This window comes from Delphinapterus leucas, chromosome 13 (assembly GCF_059928025.1).
Source record: "Delphinapterus leucas isolate spDelLeu-1000000601 "Yukka" chromosome 13, BTC_Dleu_Yukka2, whole genome shotgun sequence".
Taxonomy (NCBI): Eukaryota; Metazoa; Chordata; class Mammalia; order Artiodactyla; family Monodontidae; genus Delphinapterus; species Delphinapterus leucas.
This window is the reverse complement of record NC_143141.1, coordinates 4,310,409-4,329,341: the sequence shown is the minus strand read 5'-3', so window position 1 is coordinate 4,329,341 and position 18,933 is coordinate 4,310,409.

The following is an 18,933-nucleotide window of genomic DNA, read 5'->3' as shown; positions in this document are numbered from 1 at the left end:
ATCCTGAGACACAGCAGGTCCAGACCTAGGGAAAGTATTGACGTACACCTGGTCCTATGGGGCAATATTGAAAGTCTCTTTGTCATTTAAATTTTATCCCTTGTAATTGCTCATTTTTAAGCTATAGTTTTTAGTGCTCAGAGAAGGTAATTTACAATATTCAATTTTACTTTTATGCCACTTTATTATTTTAAGGGCTTTTTCACAATTGCCTTGATTATGTTAAGCTTAAAAAGAAACCTTGAATTTAAATCACATTCGTTTTGGTTTAATCATGTGCCATATTAAGCACTTGTAAAAATTATTCAGATTGTTCATATGTACCTGTATTTCCAAAATGAACTTCCTTCCCCTCCTCTTTTTCTTCTCAAAGAGAAATCTTAACAGAATAAATTCTGGGAAATTCATGATTATTTCCTTATTATTCATTATTATGAGGGAGATTTCACAATTTTCACAGAGATGTCAAATAATGATGTCATTGTAATCAAATTATCATGCAAGAACACTAATGAAAACTATCGGTTACACATCAGTTCTTAAGAGTGAAAATTGATAGTTAAAAGCAGTTCCAAGGAAGCTTGCTAGCAGACTAAAAATATGATGCCGATGTACTTTCATTCAGCAACCACCATTAGTTCTCATTTCATAATATTTACCTTAGAGATCTAAGTCACAATATTTTCCTTGAGTGAGATTTCATTGTTAAATACACCGTAATGAGAAGTGTTGACATTTTATTGAAAACCACTCTATATTGCTAATCTGCTATGAATATTGCTATGGCAGTGGGGAAAATCTGTCAAAATGTGTTGGACTATGTTCTGTCTCGATGAAAAAGAATAACGAATAACTTCTCACAGTACAGGCGCTTATTTAATTACCGTTGCTATGTAACAATAAAAAATGGATTGTCTTTCACCCTTTGACTTCTCCTATTTGACTCCTATTCATACCTTGGATCTCAGCTGGAATGTTCCTCCTTTCCCCAGAGAAGTCTTCTTCCTGTCCAAAGTTAACCTTAACCATGTGTTAAGTTAACCTTAACTCTCTTGGTTACCTCTCCTCTTCCTTCATTCCATTTCTCATGATTGGTAATTGTATATTTTACTTTTCTAGTAGTCTACATTACAAGATAAGTGGGTCCATTAGTTAATTTTTAACATCTTCCTAATTTTAAATAGACTTTAAGAAATTGAAAATTGGAGTGAATTATTAATTTGGGAAGCACGGACAAATTACATCAGGTTTGCCACTAGTTTCTCATTTTTAACACAGTCAATAAAGGTATCCATTCACCAATGCATTTCACTGTGTACAACAGGAACAAACCCTGTCCTCAGAATTTACAGTTGAGTAAGGAATAAAAATCTACAAGCACAATGACTTCAAGTTTTTATGGTGAAATGTCCAATTTGTTAAAAGACATAAAAAGTACTCTGAGTTCAAAGATGGTGCTGTTACTTTCTGCTGAAGCCATGACGAGTTCCATAAAGAAGAGCTTGTGTTCATGATGTGCTTTGAAGAACAGGGAGATTATAAAATCGTCAGGAAGAAGCAAGGGGCATTAAAATAGAGGAAGAACCATTGTCAAAGCCAGTGGAAACTTGTTTAGGAATGGACTGCTAGGCCAGCTGGGATGGTTAGAGATGAAAGTATCAAGCAGATAAGGAGGCAAATGAGAAGCAGTTCATTTCATCCACCCTAGAAGTGGATGCCAACGGCATAAGGAGAAGGAAGAAGAAAGATTTTCATATTTGACACCCATACCACCTCTCTAGTTCTACTGATACACCACTCCACCGGGCATGGCTTCCCTACAGTTCTACTGAATATAGCGTGTTCTGTCTTCAGTTATGTGTTAGTGCAAAACCAAAAGGGGGAGGGGGTGATTGAATAGCACTGGTTAATACAGTCTTTCTTGCCAAATTTAATTACTTTACTCATTAACTAAGCAATTATTGAGCTCTGTATAAAAGCCAGGAAGAAGAGAGTTATAAATATTTAAAATCAAAATGTAAACAAAAACTGCCATCAGAAAGCAGCAACTTAAGTTCATAGACTCCTGGAAGAAATAGCTTTGTGAACATGATCATACTACATGTGATAAGTGCTCTGTGTAACATGACGAGTACATAGGTACAGTAACCACGAGGAGTCCAAAGAAATTATGATATGTAAATACATTCTATTTTATGAAAAGATAAAAAAATTGATAAACCTTTAGCCAAGCTCATCACCAAAAAAGAAAAAAGAGGACCAAAATAAACAAAATAAGAAATTAAAGACAATAAATAACAACCAATACCACAGAAATACAAAGAATCATAAGAGAATGCAACAAACAGTTATATACCAACAAATTGGACAACCTAGAAGAAATGGACAAATTTCTAGAAATGTAAAAATTGCCAAGACTCAGTCAGGAAGAAATAGACAATCTGAACAGACCAACCACTAGAAGTGAAATTGAACTTATAATAATAATAATGATGATGATGATAAAAACTCCCAGCAAACAAAAGTCCAGGACCAGATGGCTTCACAGGGGAATTCTACAAAACATATAAAAAAGAGCTAATAACTATCCTTCTCAAACTATTCCAAAATACTGAAGAGGATGGAACACTCACAAATTCAATCTACAAGGCCATTACCCTGATACCAAAACCAGAAAAAGACATCACAAAAAAGAAAATTACAGGCCAATATCTTTGATGCATATAGATGTAAAAATCCTGAACAAAATCTTAGCAAACTGAATTCAACAATATATAAGATGGATCATACACCATGATCAGGTGGAATTTATTCCAGGGATGCAAGGATGATTCAATATTCACAAATCAATTAATGTGATACACAACATTAACTAAAGTAGGATAAAAATAAAATGAACATCTTAATAGATGCAGAAAAAACATTTGACAAAATTCATCATCCATTCATGATAAAAACTCTCATCAAAGTGGATATAGAAGGAACCTACCTCAACATAATAAAGGCCATTTATGACAAACCCACAGCTAACATCATACTCAATAGTAAAAAGCTAAAAAGCTTTCCTCTAAAATCAGGAACAAGACACGTATACCCGCTCTTATCACTTGTGTTTAACATAGTATTGGAAGTCCTAGTCACAGCAATCAGACAAGAAAAAGAAATAAAAGGCATCCAAATTGGAAGGGAAGAAGTAAAACTGTCACTATTTGCAGATGACATGATACTATATATAGTAAGCCATAAAGTCTCCACCAAAAAACTATTAGAACTAATAAATGAATTCAGCACAGTTGCAGGATACAAGATTAATATAAAGAATAATATATAGAAATCTGTTGTGCTTCTATACACTAATAATGGACTATCAGAAAGAGAAAGAAAAAATATCCCATTTAAAATCACATCAGAAAGAGTAAAATACAGGACTTCCCTGGTGATCCCAAGGTTAAGACTCCATGCTCCCTTTGCAGGGGACGGGGGTTCAATCCCTTGTTGGGGAACTAAGATCCCGCATGCAGTGTGGTGCAGCCAAAAAAAGAAAAAAAAAAGTAAAATACGTAGGAATAAACTTAACCAAAGAGGTGGAAGACCTATACTCTGAAAACTATAAAACATCGATGAAGGAAACTGAAGATGATACAGAGGAATGGAAAGGTATCCCATGCTCTTGGATTGGAAGAACTAATACTGTTAATATGAAGAAAACCATCAACAAATCGAAAAGATAACCTACTGAATGGGAGCAAATATTTGCAAATATATGACTGTTAAGGGGTTAATATTCAAAATATATAAACAGCTAATACAACTCAATAAAAAAATACCAATTGAAAAATGAATAGACATTTTTCCAAAGAGGACATACAGATAATTAACATTCAAACGAAAAGGTGTTCAACATCCACTAATCAACATCCACTAATGCAAATCAAAATGATGATGAGATATCACCTCACACATATTAGGATGGCTATAATCAAAAAGACCACAAATAACAAATGTTCACAAGGATGTGGAGGAAAAGGAATCTTTTACACTATTGGTGGGAATGTAAATTAGTACAGCTGTTATGTAAAACAGTATGGGATTTCCTCAAAAAACTAAAAATAGGGCTACCATGTGACCCAGAAATTCTACTCCTGGGTATATTTGAAATAAAAACCCACTAATACAAAAAGACACATGCACCCCAATGTTCACAGCAACATTATTTACAATTGCCAAGATATGGAAGTTACCTAAGTGACCATCAACAGATGAGTTGATGGATAAAGAAGATATAATATCACACACACACACACACACACACAGACACACACACACATCCTTGGAATATTACTCAACCATAACAAAGAACGAATTCTACCATTTGCAACAATGTGAACGAACTTAGAGGGTATTAAACTTACTGAAACAACTCAGACTGAGTAAGACAAATACTGTATGTTTTCACCTATATGTGGAATCCAAAACATAAAACAAGCAAATATATATAACAAAACAAAAACAGACTCAGAAATATAAAGAAAAAATTAGTGGCTACCAGTGGGGAGAGGGCAGGTATGAGGGGCAAGTCAGGAGTATGGGATTAAGAGATACAAAGTACTATGTATAAAATAAATAAACAAAAAGGATATATTGTACAGCGCTGGGAAATACAGCCATTATTTTGTAATAACTTAAAATGAAGTATAAGCTATAAAACTGTTGAATCAACATGTTGTACACCTGAAAATAATATAATATTGTAAATCAACTATACTTCAATAAAAACGGGAAGAATAAAAGAAATATATTTAAACTTTTCATTTGTGATTTAGTTCCTAAACACCTCCTTATAATATGGGTTTCCATTTTATTAGAATCTGGGGAAATTAACCTTTGGCTCAGAATTGGCAGTTATTTCAAATAAATGCAAAAAAAGCCTAATTCTTTTAAAAAGTTTAATTAAAATTTATCACAATCATATTTTAACACAGCAGTTAGATTTAGTTTTTTTTAAGGGCAGAGTTTTTAGGGAAATTTGTCATTTTTGATGTTGACCCTATTTCACCAACATCATCAAAGAAAACCTTTTCAGTGATTGCCATTTATGTGAACATTTCTCCATTCATTCATTCTCCAAACATTATTAAACATTTGCTATATGTACAAAGCACCACTTTTCATAGTAAGCTTAGTGAAACGAGTGTACACACAGTGTATTTTAAGAATATTATAGCTTTAATATAGAATATTAAGAATTTCCATTTTCTTAAATTATTTATTGGAAAAATTCAAGGGGAAACATTCCAAAGCTATTTTAATTATTAATACATTTTGCATAAAATCACATGGGATGATTACTTTGTCTTACTTCCCTTCACAAATACAATTTCATAGTCTCCATAGGATTTAAAGTAACAGTAGTAAAAATAAAAATTAACAAGTGTGTTACATGCCAGACAGTGTTCCAGGTTCTTTTCATATTTAGACTCATTTAACACTCAAATCTTCTTTGAAGTAATTTCCATTATTATGAGTATTTACACATGAAGAAAGTAAAGTTATAAGCATTTAGTTAGCTTGTCTAATATAACACAGCTAGTTCATGGTTAAGCTGTGCTCAAACAGAAGGAGATACAGCCCTTAAGACTCTGCTGCACTAGCTGTCCAAAACATTTCCAGTATACTCCAGTTTACAACATGTCTCAGCAAAAGAGCTACCTATAAAATTCCTAATATGCGGCCAGCTTGGGGCTAAGCCCATCACATAAACTCAGTCCAGCCCTTCCATCCAGCTTCACCAAGAGTGGGAAGCTAAATTCTGATTGCTCCAGGACAGCTTGTTTGGATCCTCAAACAAAAGGTCAGCAGCTCTCAAGATCTCTTACTTTTATTCTCCTCTTAGTCTCTGTCCATTAGCTCAATAGGTAGAGTGAAATTAAAAATCCACAAATACCATGATGTATTTTAGCGGCTTTTAGCTCTGTTTTTCATTTTTTTTAATGAACATGTAGTCTTATAATAATTTGTTTACCTTGAAATGACCTTAATACAACTTTTGAACTAGGTCTCATCATTTTTTCTTTTTTGACTGAAGGTTATTTTCCTTGGAGAGAGACAAATAAAGCTAGTAAGAAATAAAGTCAACCAAATTGTGGTTTATGAAACATGAAATCTTCCATGTTGTTTTTCTCCCCACAAAATACTATTCAAAATGCAAGTACGTCTGTAACCTCAGAGATTAATATTTTTTTTTGTTTGATTGTTTGTTGTGGTTGCTTTTATTCAAGTAATGAAAACAGAACAAAGCTGCCTGTGTTCAAACAGCAGTGATTCCATGGTCTTTACAGATATTGTCTGAATCTAATTGGATTTTAATGAAATGATATTTCCTTTGTGATAAGTACATAAAAATTATGTTTTTAATTAACATCACAAGGTATAAGCTATAGATACCAAGTTTCAACAGAAGCAATAATTCTTTAACGTTTTCTTCATTTAAAAAAAGACAGAAGGAGTAACAACTTGGTAGGGAAAATGAATAAATTAACTGGACAATGATAGTGCCCGGGTCTTTTCCTCCCAGGGGTTATTCAGATTGACCGTGTCTATTTATTTTTACATTTAAGACTTCGTTAGCTGGTTTTGTTTTGAAAGGCTTTCTAAAGTTGTTGGGTTTTTTTTTTTAAATCATTAAATTTTGACAGTGTTTGTACAGGATCGCAAATGAACTAAGTTCAGTTTACATTGTGATAAGTCTCTCATGTAATGTTCAATATATATATATATATTGAACTCTAAAACTAAGCAAGCAAAAGTAATTTGTAACACAGAACTGCACATTCGTGAAATGTACCCCATTTGTCATATGAAAATTTTATCTAGTTGACTTAGAAGAGGAATATTTGATTCTCAGGGGAAGAAAATATAAGGAGGGAATGGTATTCCTCAAGACTCAGGAGTAAATAGAAAAAGGGATTTCTCATCTGTATCGTTCCAAAAGTGACATGAAAAAATCCTGAGAAGAAAAGCAAAGAAAAAGTCATAGCAAATCAAGCTCAATCAGTCCTGTTGATCTTTCTGGAGGGGACAGGTTGTACTGTTTCTGTTAGTTATGAATTATATTTTCATTACCTACTGGGGGCCTGTATTAGTGATCTCTACAATGATCTATGCATTTGGTAGCCTACTAATTAACAAAATGATCACACTGATTTACTTAACAATTGATGATGGAATTTTTCTTTTCAATTTTTACCTCTGTTTACTGTATTTAAGTGTACTTCATGAGCAGTTAAAAAATATTCTTTGATTTAGTTCATCATCAGTGTCCAGTGAAACATCAAAGTGGTTTTCATAGGGAAGGACACATAGAACTTTGAACGTTTCCTCTTGGAAGTAAAATGAAGAGTGTGCCTCCCCTTGAAGAGCCCCAAACAGATGGTATTCTGATTACCTCTTCCTTGGTTTAGCAATTCTTCCCACTCTGTCTCTAACCCATTTTAAGAAAACTAAGTAAGCATGTGAAATTGAAACTTATCATTAGCCTCCATAAAGCTGAAAGGCTCAAATTTTCAGTTAAAGGAGACTTACAAATTCCTGAATCCACTGAGGATGTTTTATTCACTTTCTGTACAGCTGAAATAGGCACAATTACTTTACTTTAAAAGATTCTCAAATGTGAAAGCAGAATAGAATGTTACAGAGACAAAATTCACATTCAAACAATGCAAATCTGGGAAGTTCAAAGAGTTCTATCATTGGGTATTTCAAGTAAGATTTTTTTTTTTTTCAGTGTGCGGGCCTCTCACTGTTGTGGCCTCTCCAGTTGCAGAGCACAGGCTCCGGACGCGCAGGCTCAGCAGCCATGGCTCACGGGCCCAGCCGCTCCGCGGCATGTGGGATCCTCCCAGACTGGGGCACGAACCCGTGTCCCCTGCATCGGCAGGCAGACTCTCAACCACTGCGTCACCAGGGAAGCCCTCAAGTAAGATTTTATTTGCAAATATATAGATTTTTGCTTTACTTTTTCTTTAGTCTTCTTAACTAAATATTTGACATTTTATAAACATGCCTATGTGCTATAAAATTTTTTTTTGGTTATAGTTTTTTTTTTCAATTTATCAAGGTATAACCTACAAGAGTAAAGTAAATCTTAAGTGTACCACATAATGAATTGTAACTTATTTCTGTACTTGTGTAATCACCTACAAGATTGAGATACAGGCAGATATTTCTTGCAAAACTGAAGGTTCCTTATTTCCTAGGGCCAACCAGTAACCCACAAGGGTAACACTGTTATCATGGATTAGATTTGCCTTATGAGGTACTACCTATAAATGAGATAATATAATGTATCCTCTTTTGTGTCTGACTTCTCTCACTCAGCGTATGTCTCTGAGATTCATGTGTCAGTACTTTATTATTTTTCCTTGCTGTGTAGCATTCCATTCTATGAGTATACTGTTAGTAATTTACCCATTCTATGTTGATGGGCATCTGCATTGTTCCAAGTTTTTCCTATTATGACTAAAATTGCTTTGACTATTCTTGTACAAGCGTACTGGTAGAAAGAAACATTTTTATGGAAACTGAATTGTTGATTGTGGAGTCATGGAGGATCTCCAGGGGCCAGAAAAAAGAATAAAAGGAAAAAGGGGAAGAGAAAGAGAAGCAAAATAGGAGGAGGAAGAAGGGAGGAGGATAAGGAAGAAAGGAACAGAACAGCCAGGAGCAGCAACAGAATGAGGTAAAGGTGATTGTCAGGGTGAGATGCTTCCTTGGGGAAAATAAAGATAAGCACTCAGATTTGTGGACTAAGCCCAGGGCACATCCTTGGAGGTGAACTTGAAACACAGATTGACTCATTAAGTCAACCCTCAGGAAATGTGCTAAAGTGAGGACTACAAGCCTGCATTACTGGCAAATTAAAACCCTTTTTGGAAAATAAAAAAGTACCGACAATTGAAAAAAATTATAATAATACCAAACCTATAAGGAAATAAATGACTGGAAGTAAGAATTAGGAAAATACAGATATTGAGAAGAGAATTCTGGAGAATTCAGATATTGAAATGATCAGATACAGAAGATAAACTAACTATACATGAAATATTTAAAATGTGGAGTCACATAAGTTTACTATAAATTTTTATTGTAGCAATACAACATTTAAAAGGAAACTTATATATGGTATATGAGAATACATTGTTGGTTGGAATGCAAAATGACACAGATACTTTGGAACACAGCTTTACAGTGTCTTGCATCTAAGTGTACACCCATCCTATGACCCAGCCATGTCACTCCTCATTCTTTACTCCTGAGATATGGAAACTTATGTTCACACAAAGTCATATACAAAAATGTGCAGAGCAGCTTCACAAAAAAGCACCCTTAAGTGGAAAGAACAAAAATATTTATCAACTGGCACATGGATAAAAAAATGGAGTACATCCATCGAATGGAAAACTATGCAGCAATATAAATGAAATAATGATTGATAATTCACTAAAAGGGATGAATCTGCAAATCATCATGTTACGTGAAAGAGGTTTCCCCCAAAAGGCTACATATTGCATGAGTTCATAATTCCTCATGAAAATCTAGAAAAGGCCAAATTATAGGGACACAAAACAAACCAGCACTGCCAGGGGCTGCAGTTTGGGGATGGTATTTACTACAAAGGATTATGAAGAAACGTCTTGGACGATTATGTAAATATTCTATATTTTGATTGTGGCTACATGACTATATGCATTTGCCAAACCTCAAAAAACCAAACACCTAAAAAGACTGAATTTTACTGTTTATAAATTATGCCTCGATAAACTTGACATAAAAAAATAAAACTACAGTCAAATCTTCCTTTTGAGTTATGAGTTTAAGATTATCTCAGGATGCAAGTTTGTATTAATATTTTAAAATGCAATAGTATATTTTTAATATTAATGAATTAAGACAGGAAAAGTACAATCTTCATAATAGCTGTAACCAAATCATTTAATAAAAGTTAACATGCATTCATGATATAAACATTTATCAAGAATGAACAAAAGAAAACTTCCTTAACCTGATAAAAATATCTTATAAAAAACAAATAAATAAAATCATATGCAAACATGACTGTACATGTGGAGACATTTGAAGCATTTTCTTTAAAATTCTCTTTAAAATGATAATGGACAATATGTTTAACATTGAAATGTACATCCTGGGCAGCAGAGTGATAAATGAAAAGAAGTAAGATATAGGGATTGGAAGCAATGTGAAAAAAGTCATTCTTCAGAGCTCACATCGTCATCTACGAAGATAAGCCCAAATAATATACAGATTATTATAATTTATAAAAGACGATAGCTCATGAGCCAAGCAAAAGACCTGTAAAAACAGTATATTGAATCATTATATGTTCATTTTTAGGAAGAAAAGCAACTTTTGCAACTTATTTCTTTAGAAATACGAAAATAAGTACACTACATAGTGACTGAAGACCAGAGATAATCGGAAAATATATTCAATTAACTGGGAGATTCATCTATTTATAAATGTCATTCAAATGCAAATATCTTTAAGAAAACTTTTACGAATAAATCGTATAAAAAGAGGCAATGAAAATATGTCTTTACATCATTCAGTTTCAATGTGAAACATGTGGTCTGTGAAGTAGGGCTTCACCTGTGATCAGTATGAGTAGCTAGGCATTTATGAAGAGGTTAGGGTAAAATAACTGCTTTAGATGCTGACTCAGAATGGCGAATGCTTTCACAAATTAAATTAAATAGCTTCAAGTTTCACTTTAATAATCCCTAAGAGTCAAAAACATAGAAGCCTAATTTTTATATGGCTGTTTTCTCCAATAAAATCTTCATCTATTATGAATACTCATCACTTTCTTGACACCATTTTAGCAAGCTGTAGAAGTAACATTTTGTGCATGCGTATCGTGTTTTCAAAGAGAGAAAGGGTTATAAAAAATGAAAAATAGCTTCAGTCAATAAAAGCTCCCCAAAGCCCTGAAACATTATAAGGAAACTTATTCCCCTTAGTGTTCATAAAACAAGGCAGATACACATAATTAGAACCGTGCAGTGAAATATCCCACCTATCTTGCTAGTGTTAGCAATGACTAGCAAAAATACCTTTGCTTAATCAGATAACATAATGCATTGGTGTCAAGAAATAGACTTTTGAATTAAAATGTGCCTCTTTGGAAAACAGACAACTACGCAGAGGAACGTATTGGAAGAATGCTGCTGGCATCTTAGAGACTTAAGACACAGCGTCATCACCCATAGCAGCTCAGGAAGCAGGCAGAAAGTTAAAAGGATGTCTTCACTAGCAGAATGAAAACTTGTGATTGTTCAGCTTCTAATAATCATTTGTTAGATGCAATGAAGAAGTCTGCAACCCAGGAAAACATTTATGCAGGGAAATCCTTTGGCTTCTAAAGAAGAATAATTTGAATTTGAACAAGCTGGTCTTTAAGGATTTTGCAATCATTGCTTATTTAGCATCGTCACTCATAGTTTATGATTTTGAAAGAGGCCCTGAAACTCCCCAGCTTGGCATCTGTGCTTTTCCATTACCAAATTCCACTTGCTCTGTTTATTCTGCCTCTTACTGTTCCCCTGCATTAGCTAGTGTTCCTCAATTGTTGTGTTAATTTTTCTACTTAGTGCTTTGCCCAGAGCTGGAAGATACTGTTCCAATTCCAATCAGATATTCCTTTCAAGGACTCAGGCAAGGCTTAATCCTAGTTCTTGATGACTGTTCACTGACTTTTTAAAAAAACTATTTTACTGAAGTATAGTTGACTTACAATGTTGTGTTGGTTTCTGCAGTACAGCAAAGTGGGGTAGATTGAGAGTTTGGGATTGACATGGACACACTGCTGTATTTAAAATAGATAACCAACTAGGACCTACTGTAAAAAATTTTTAAAAATTAAAAAAAAAGATGTGGTACATATATACAATGGAATACTACTCTTCACTGATTTTTAATGTTCTTCCTACATGCAAGTGTATATTTATTGTCTAATATACATCATGCATGTTTCCAGACACTGGACAGGCAGCAATAGTTAAAAGAGAGAGAATTTCTATTTTCAAGGGCAAACCCTCTAGTGGAGGCAACAGTAAACACACAGCAAATAAACAACCATATACTATGTCATTTGAGAAGAGCCTGGAAAAAATAAAGCAGGGGAAGGGGTCAGAAGATGAGGGTGGAGTTGATGGAGAGCTGCTGTTTCCCAGGGGTGGTCCGGGACCTTCTGCTGATAAGATGATTTTTGAGCAAGCAGCATCCCCCGGGAATTGAAGGAGAGGATTGGGGCAGAAGAGTATTCTAGGCATAAGATGAGCACACAGGAGAGACCTTGGCCAAGGAGTGAGGAAAAGGCAGCATGATAGCAAGCGATGAGGTCTGGGTTGTCGGAAACTCTGCCATCTGTGGTCTTTACAGCCTTTGTAAGGACTTTGGTCTTCAGACAAGAAATGGTGGGCTTTGTAAAGTCATAGCCACACATCTTGAAAGTTATAGATTTTATCATAATTTAATTACTTAATTTACCTTATTTCCCCTGAATATTTTAAGAACCTCAGAGGGCAGAGTTGATACTTTGACTTTCCTAGTACAACTCGTCTATGGTGCACAGGAGATCCATGACCTCAACTGATTCTATGAGATAACACCAAAAGTATTACAAATGACAAATAAAGAATGGTAACATGTTTAATATCTCAGAAATTCAAACCAAGCTGATAATATAATTTTAACTATTAAATTAACTAGGATTTTTTTTTTTTAATGAGAGACGCTATACTTGAATAACAGACAGTGTAAAAGGAATGTATATACTTAGGGTGGGAATGCAGATCAATATAACTTTTCTCAAGAGGAATTTCTTTTAAATGAAGCAAGATTCTCTTTTTAAAATAGTTAATAAACATTTTCTAGAATTTTGTCTACTCTGAATTTATTTTAGGGGTAAAAAGTAGATTAGGATTTATGGGTCAAGAATGTTTACTGTTGATTATGTTTACAAAGCATGAACAATTAAGTGATTTGTAATCTGTTAAATAATTACAACTTAATCATTAAATTAAACAATAAGTAATCTGTAGACATGTTGTAGGAAAAGTTATTTCAGCATCCTAAAAGAATGTTCGCTATATGATATTGGGTGGAAAAACATTCAAATTGCAAATCCTAATTGATTCTAATTCAGTAAAAATCAAAAAAGAAGATTTTTCTGAAGGAAAATAAAATTCAACATTAATAGCAAGTATTAAGACCTTGTCTTACCCTCTCCCAAGATGGAAGAATTTGAGCTGGGAATATGGTCGCCCAGCTAGGGACAACTTTCCAGTAAACTTTGCATCAGTGTAGTGCCATATGACCAACATCTGTCCAATGATCTGTGAATGGAAGTAATATTGGAACATCATCTTCATAAGAACCCACCTGTCTTCTGCCTCTCTTTTTCTTTCCTCCTGTTCACTGGAATTAGAACATCATGACAATGGCCAGTGCAGTCAACCTAGAAACAAGACGGAAGGACCATGGTGATGAGAGCAGAGCAACATCACAGAAAGTCCCCTGGTGACTGGAGAAGTACCACAGTAGCCTTGGAGTTCCTACCCAGAATTTCATGTGAGAAAGAAATAAACTTGCAACTTATTTAAACTACTAATATATTGGGTCTCTCTTCTAAAAGGATCAACCTTATATTCTAACAAATGCACTTATCTTCTTGAAGCTTTTACACATTTTAAAAATTTTCATACAATAAACATGAACTAATTTATAAATCTAAAACTCAGTGTAAGTCTACAAAATATTAGGATGTATGTATTGAACCACAGACTCCAAAGTAAGAGAAGTTATTTCTAGGCTTAAGTTTTAAAAACTAATATTGAACAAGTAGAATTTATTTAGAGTAAAAATCCAAAAAAAAGTAAGAGAAGTGTTATATATCATAATGAGATATCATGTGAGATGTTATTGAAGGAATTTGACATATTTTACCTGAGAACATAGGACTAAAGGAAAGGCATGAGTTTTGTTCTTAAACTTTGAAGATTTGTTAAATGAGAATGAACCAGGCATGCTTTTAATAATACCTATGCCCCAAGTTAAGAAAAATGGAGATGTGCTGGGATACAGAAGGCAGCACATATAAGGAAGACCATTAGTACCACTTAGCTTCTCAGAAATGGAATGTCTTACCCCAAAAAGAAGTGAAGGCTGTGTCACAAGAAACGATCACTAAGAAATGGGTTGCCTAATCACGTGGATCCTGCACTTCACAGACTATGTACAAAATAGGCTGTGATTCCCCCGAATGTTTCTGGGCATTTCAGCTCTGAGATTCCCCGACTACATTAATAGAGACCCTATTTTGGATGATTTATGGAAGTATAAGCTAGGGTGCTTCCTTACCAATTTGAATATGAGCAATAAAGCTCGTTTGTCCAACTTCATTGCTTATACCAGGTGACTTTTAAAATAACTGTGTCACGGGACTTCTCCAGTGGCGCAGTGGTTAAGAATCCACCTGCCAGTGCTGGCGACACGGGTTCAAGCCCTGGTCCGGGAAGATCCCACATGCCGCAGAGCAACTAAACCCGTGTGCCACAACTACTGAGCCTGCGCTCTAGAGCCCATGATCCACAACTACTGAAGCCCGCGCACCTAGAGCCTATGCTCCGCAGCAAGAGAAGCCACCGCAATGAGAAGCCTGTGCACCACAACAAAGAGTAGCCCCTGCTCGACACAACTAGAGAAAACCCGTGCGCAGCAACGAAGACCCAACGCAGCCAAAAAAACCTTCAATAAATAAATAAATAAATAAATAAATAAAAACTGTGCCATTAAATAATCCATTTCATAGAGGTGGTTGAGAAAATTCATAGACCTGTATCGCCCTGAACCCTGTAGGTAATTCTAAACCAAGGTCCACGCTGTCCACAGGAATATCTCACTTCCTATCTCTCTATAAAAATCAACTTAGTAAAGAGCCAATGAGAAAAGTGGCAGTGCAGTCCCAGAACCTCTATGAACATAAACTTTGGAAGAATCCCGTGGCTTATTATCTCAGAGAGTCACTTGTCCCCGTAAGAGAAGGGCTCTCTCCACTTTACACTGTTTGACGCCTCCCTCCCCAATTCTGAGATGCATTTGGCCATGCAGGGGAAATTATCTTCTGCGGGCCTCACTCCATCCTTCTAGAGCTGTCCAAACATCACGGCCTCATGACTGGCCTTCCAGCATCACTCCTGGCCTTCACACCTTACCACATCTACCGAATTCTCCAGCTTGTGCTGGAATTGGTATGAAAGCAGAACAGTCAGCAAACATATTGCAGTGGCCAAGTATATTTATTCTAAAACTAGGAAGAAAAAGATAATGACTGAGCAGCGGGGTGAAGTATGTTCAGCTTCTCTGCTGGAAGAACTGTTAAAGAAGGAAGGTGGAGATGAAGCACTCCCTTGAGAGGCTCTCAACACAATCAAGAGCAGACAAGCTTGGCGAACCCTGCCCTAGACAAGTACCTCAATCTCACAATTTTATGGGCCTGCACACTGAGGCAGTGTCAATGCACCAGAGTCACCAGCTGTCTCGGGGGGGCTCTTTGGGGGAGAATTGCCCATCATCCCAACTGGCTGCACACCATGGAGGAAACTGCCCTCCACTCGTGTGAGAAGTGCTGAGACAAGATTTTGCTTCTGGGCAGGTGCTGGATGGATGCAATTTCCTTGTAGAGTGTCTGGCCCGTAATTGGATACTTGCAAATGCTTCTGCTGGTGATGTGTCCATGTTGCTGATGCTGAGACTCATGAGGAGTGAGAAACAATCTCAGCAGGAAACAGAGCACACAGAACTCTCCACCATCCAGAGGGTTCACCACTGTGTCGCCAGCTATAACATGGTCCCTTTTTGGTCCCCTGCTGCGTAGAAACTGTTAGAAAGAGATTAGAAAGCCTGTAACCATAATGGAATACAAGCGGTCACAAGGATGAGAGGCAGCTAAGACCTAAAACAAAGAAGAAAGGAAAGAAAAGAGAATCATTTTGGAAAGTTTCGTTGGGAGTAGGTTCTTAGTTTAAATTTCTTTTTTCTTTGAGCTCATCCTAAGGCCGAAGCCTGATGTAGTCTATACAGATGTGTCCTGTGGAGAGTGAGAACTGGTGTGGAGCCTGCAGAGGCGCTGACTACACAGACCGTCTGAAATCCCCTGACCAAAGGCCTTGGCGGAAGGCAGCATCCAGGTGATGGCTTCTGTGCTGTCCAGAGGGCAATGTAATCTTTGGGTACCATTTTCTCTGGCAAGTTTACCTCCAACACAAGATGGAGTGGATCACGGATTCCACTTAATGCCTATAGAGCTGCCCAGGCTTCAGGAGCCGGTTGGCTGATTTACAAGCTTCCCTTTTTAAGACATAATAATCATTCAGAGAGAGAGAATGCAGGGTGAGGAATATCATAACAGGAGTAAAACGACATTCGTAGGGGATGTGAGATGCAATCCAGGCCGTTGTTCCCATTTTACTTTTGGATATTTTAATAAACTGCAAATGAGAAAATCAATCCTCCCCTCACAGCTCAGAGGGAGATGAGACATCTATAGTTTAGCTTACCCAGAGAGCTTGACTGCCGTCATCACTGGATGTGGAGCAAAGGACTGAGGTCCTGGGATTCAGCATCTGAGAGTCTGGGCATGCAGGCTGGTTTAGTGCTATTCCACATTTACATATCCAATTTCTTGAGATGCCGTTTAGGAAATATGGTGCTTTGTTTCATTCCCTGTGGGTGTGTCAACTGTCTCAGAATTCTGCCTGTGGCAGGGAGGAGTGTCAGAAAGTTAACATTTAAATTTAAACTTTTAGAAAGCATTGGTTTGGGCTTTCCTGTTATTGCTGTGATTTGGGGTAATGTTTATGATGCATCAGATGCTCAAATGATATTTTATTAAAGTGAATGTATTCAACAAGGACCATTCCCAGCTAAACCCTCCTTGTTAACATCCAAAGCGGGGCCTTTGTATTCCAGTGGCTGTACCTGTGAATTGGCTACAGCTACTGCCAGCTTGTAACCCCCTCTGTGGAGGGCTGTCTACTGTGGAGTGCTTGCCAATGGCATGTACTTGGACTGCTTGTTTCTCTTCTTTCATAGAAGCCAAAAGACACTATGAGTAGAGGGAGATGATGTTAAGTTTTCCATCTGGTGCTAGATTTGTCAAACCACTAAAACTCCACCTTCCATTATGACTCCAAGGGTGCCATCTGAGTATGAAACACATATTAACAGATTGTTCATAATACCTCCAAGGATACGTTTTATCCAGTGTAAAAGGCAAAAGCTCTGCCTCACACCAGATCCAGCCATTCACAAAGGGCTCAAAGACTGACTGCCTCTGTGTGTCATACCTTTGTCACCAGCCCCCAGAGTCTGAAGCTCAGTGTCATGAACTTGGATATGTTTGGGACAAACACTTTTCACTCACAGCTGTTTGTGCCTTCAAAACGGCTAATAAACAATTGTCAGGAAATGCATCTCTGGAGTTGTGAACAATTATGTGTTCTGCATACTCCAATGACAGCCTTTAAGTCGGGGGGCAGCTGTTCTGCCATTGAACCACACAGACTCTCAGGGGGGAAAATCATTCTGCACAAAAGCTTATATGGCATAACTTAGAACCGTGAAGAGGTGATTGGAATCAGGGCAACCTAAGGGTAAAGTCCAGAGTTAAAAATACCTCCTGATTTCCCTACCCTACAGACTCACATTCTTTTTAAAAAAATTTGTATTGACATATAGTTGATTTACAATATTGTGTTGGTTTCAGCTGTACAGCACAGTGATTCAGTTCTACATATACATGTATCCTTTTTAGATACTTTTCCATTATGGTTATTATAAGATGTTGAGTATAGTTCCCTGTGCTCTACAGGAGGTCCTTGTTGTTTATCTATTATATGTATAGCAGTGTGTATATTTTAATCCCAAACTTCTAATTTATTCCTCCCCCCCTTTCCCCTTTGGTAATCATAAGTTTGTTTTCTATGTCTGTGGGTCTAGTTCTGTTTTGTAAATAACTTCATTTTTATCATTTTTTTAGATTCCACATATAAGCGATATCATATAATATATCTCTTTCTCTGTCTGACTTACTTCACTTAGTATGATCACCTCTAGGTCCATCCATGTTGCTGCAAATGGCATGATTTTATTCTTTTTTATGGTTGAGTAGTATCCCATTATGTATATCTACACTCACATTCTTCAGATCCATACTTGACAGCTCTTTCCCATACTACATTAGTTAATGCCTTTATCTATTTAAATAGTCACAAATTATTATATATATATATATATATATATTCATTTTTTGCCTCAGAGTGTGCTTCACCTCTTCCCTTGTTATATTAGTCTCCTAGGACTGTCAAAACAACCACAAACGGGATGGTTTAATAACAATAGAAATTTATTGTCTCAAAATTCTGGAGGCTGGAAGTCTAAAATCAAGGTGTTAGTGGGGCCATGCTCCCTCTGAAGGCGCTAGGGAAGAATCCTTCCTTGGCTTTTCCAGTGTCTGCTGCTCCAGGCTTTCCTTCGCTGTGGCAGTAACTCCTATCTCTGCCTCCATCTTTAAATAAACTTCTCTGTGTGTTCTCTCCTTTCCTTATAATGTCATCAGTCATTGGATTAGGGCCCACCTTAATGCAGTAAGATGCCATCTCAACTAATTACGTCTGCAGAAACCATATCTCCGGATAAGTTCCCATTCTAAGATTCCAGGTGGACATGAATTTCTGTGGTACAATATTCCAGCCATTACAGGAGTTGATTTTAAGGAGTTCCATCATTTGGGCATCTATCTGACCTGTTATTGACAAACAGGAGAGGAGATAACAGTGACTCCTTGCTGCTCTGATG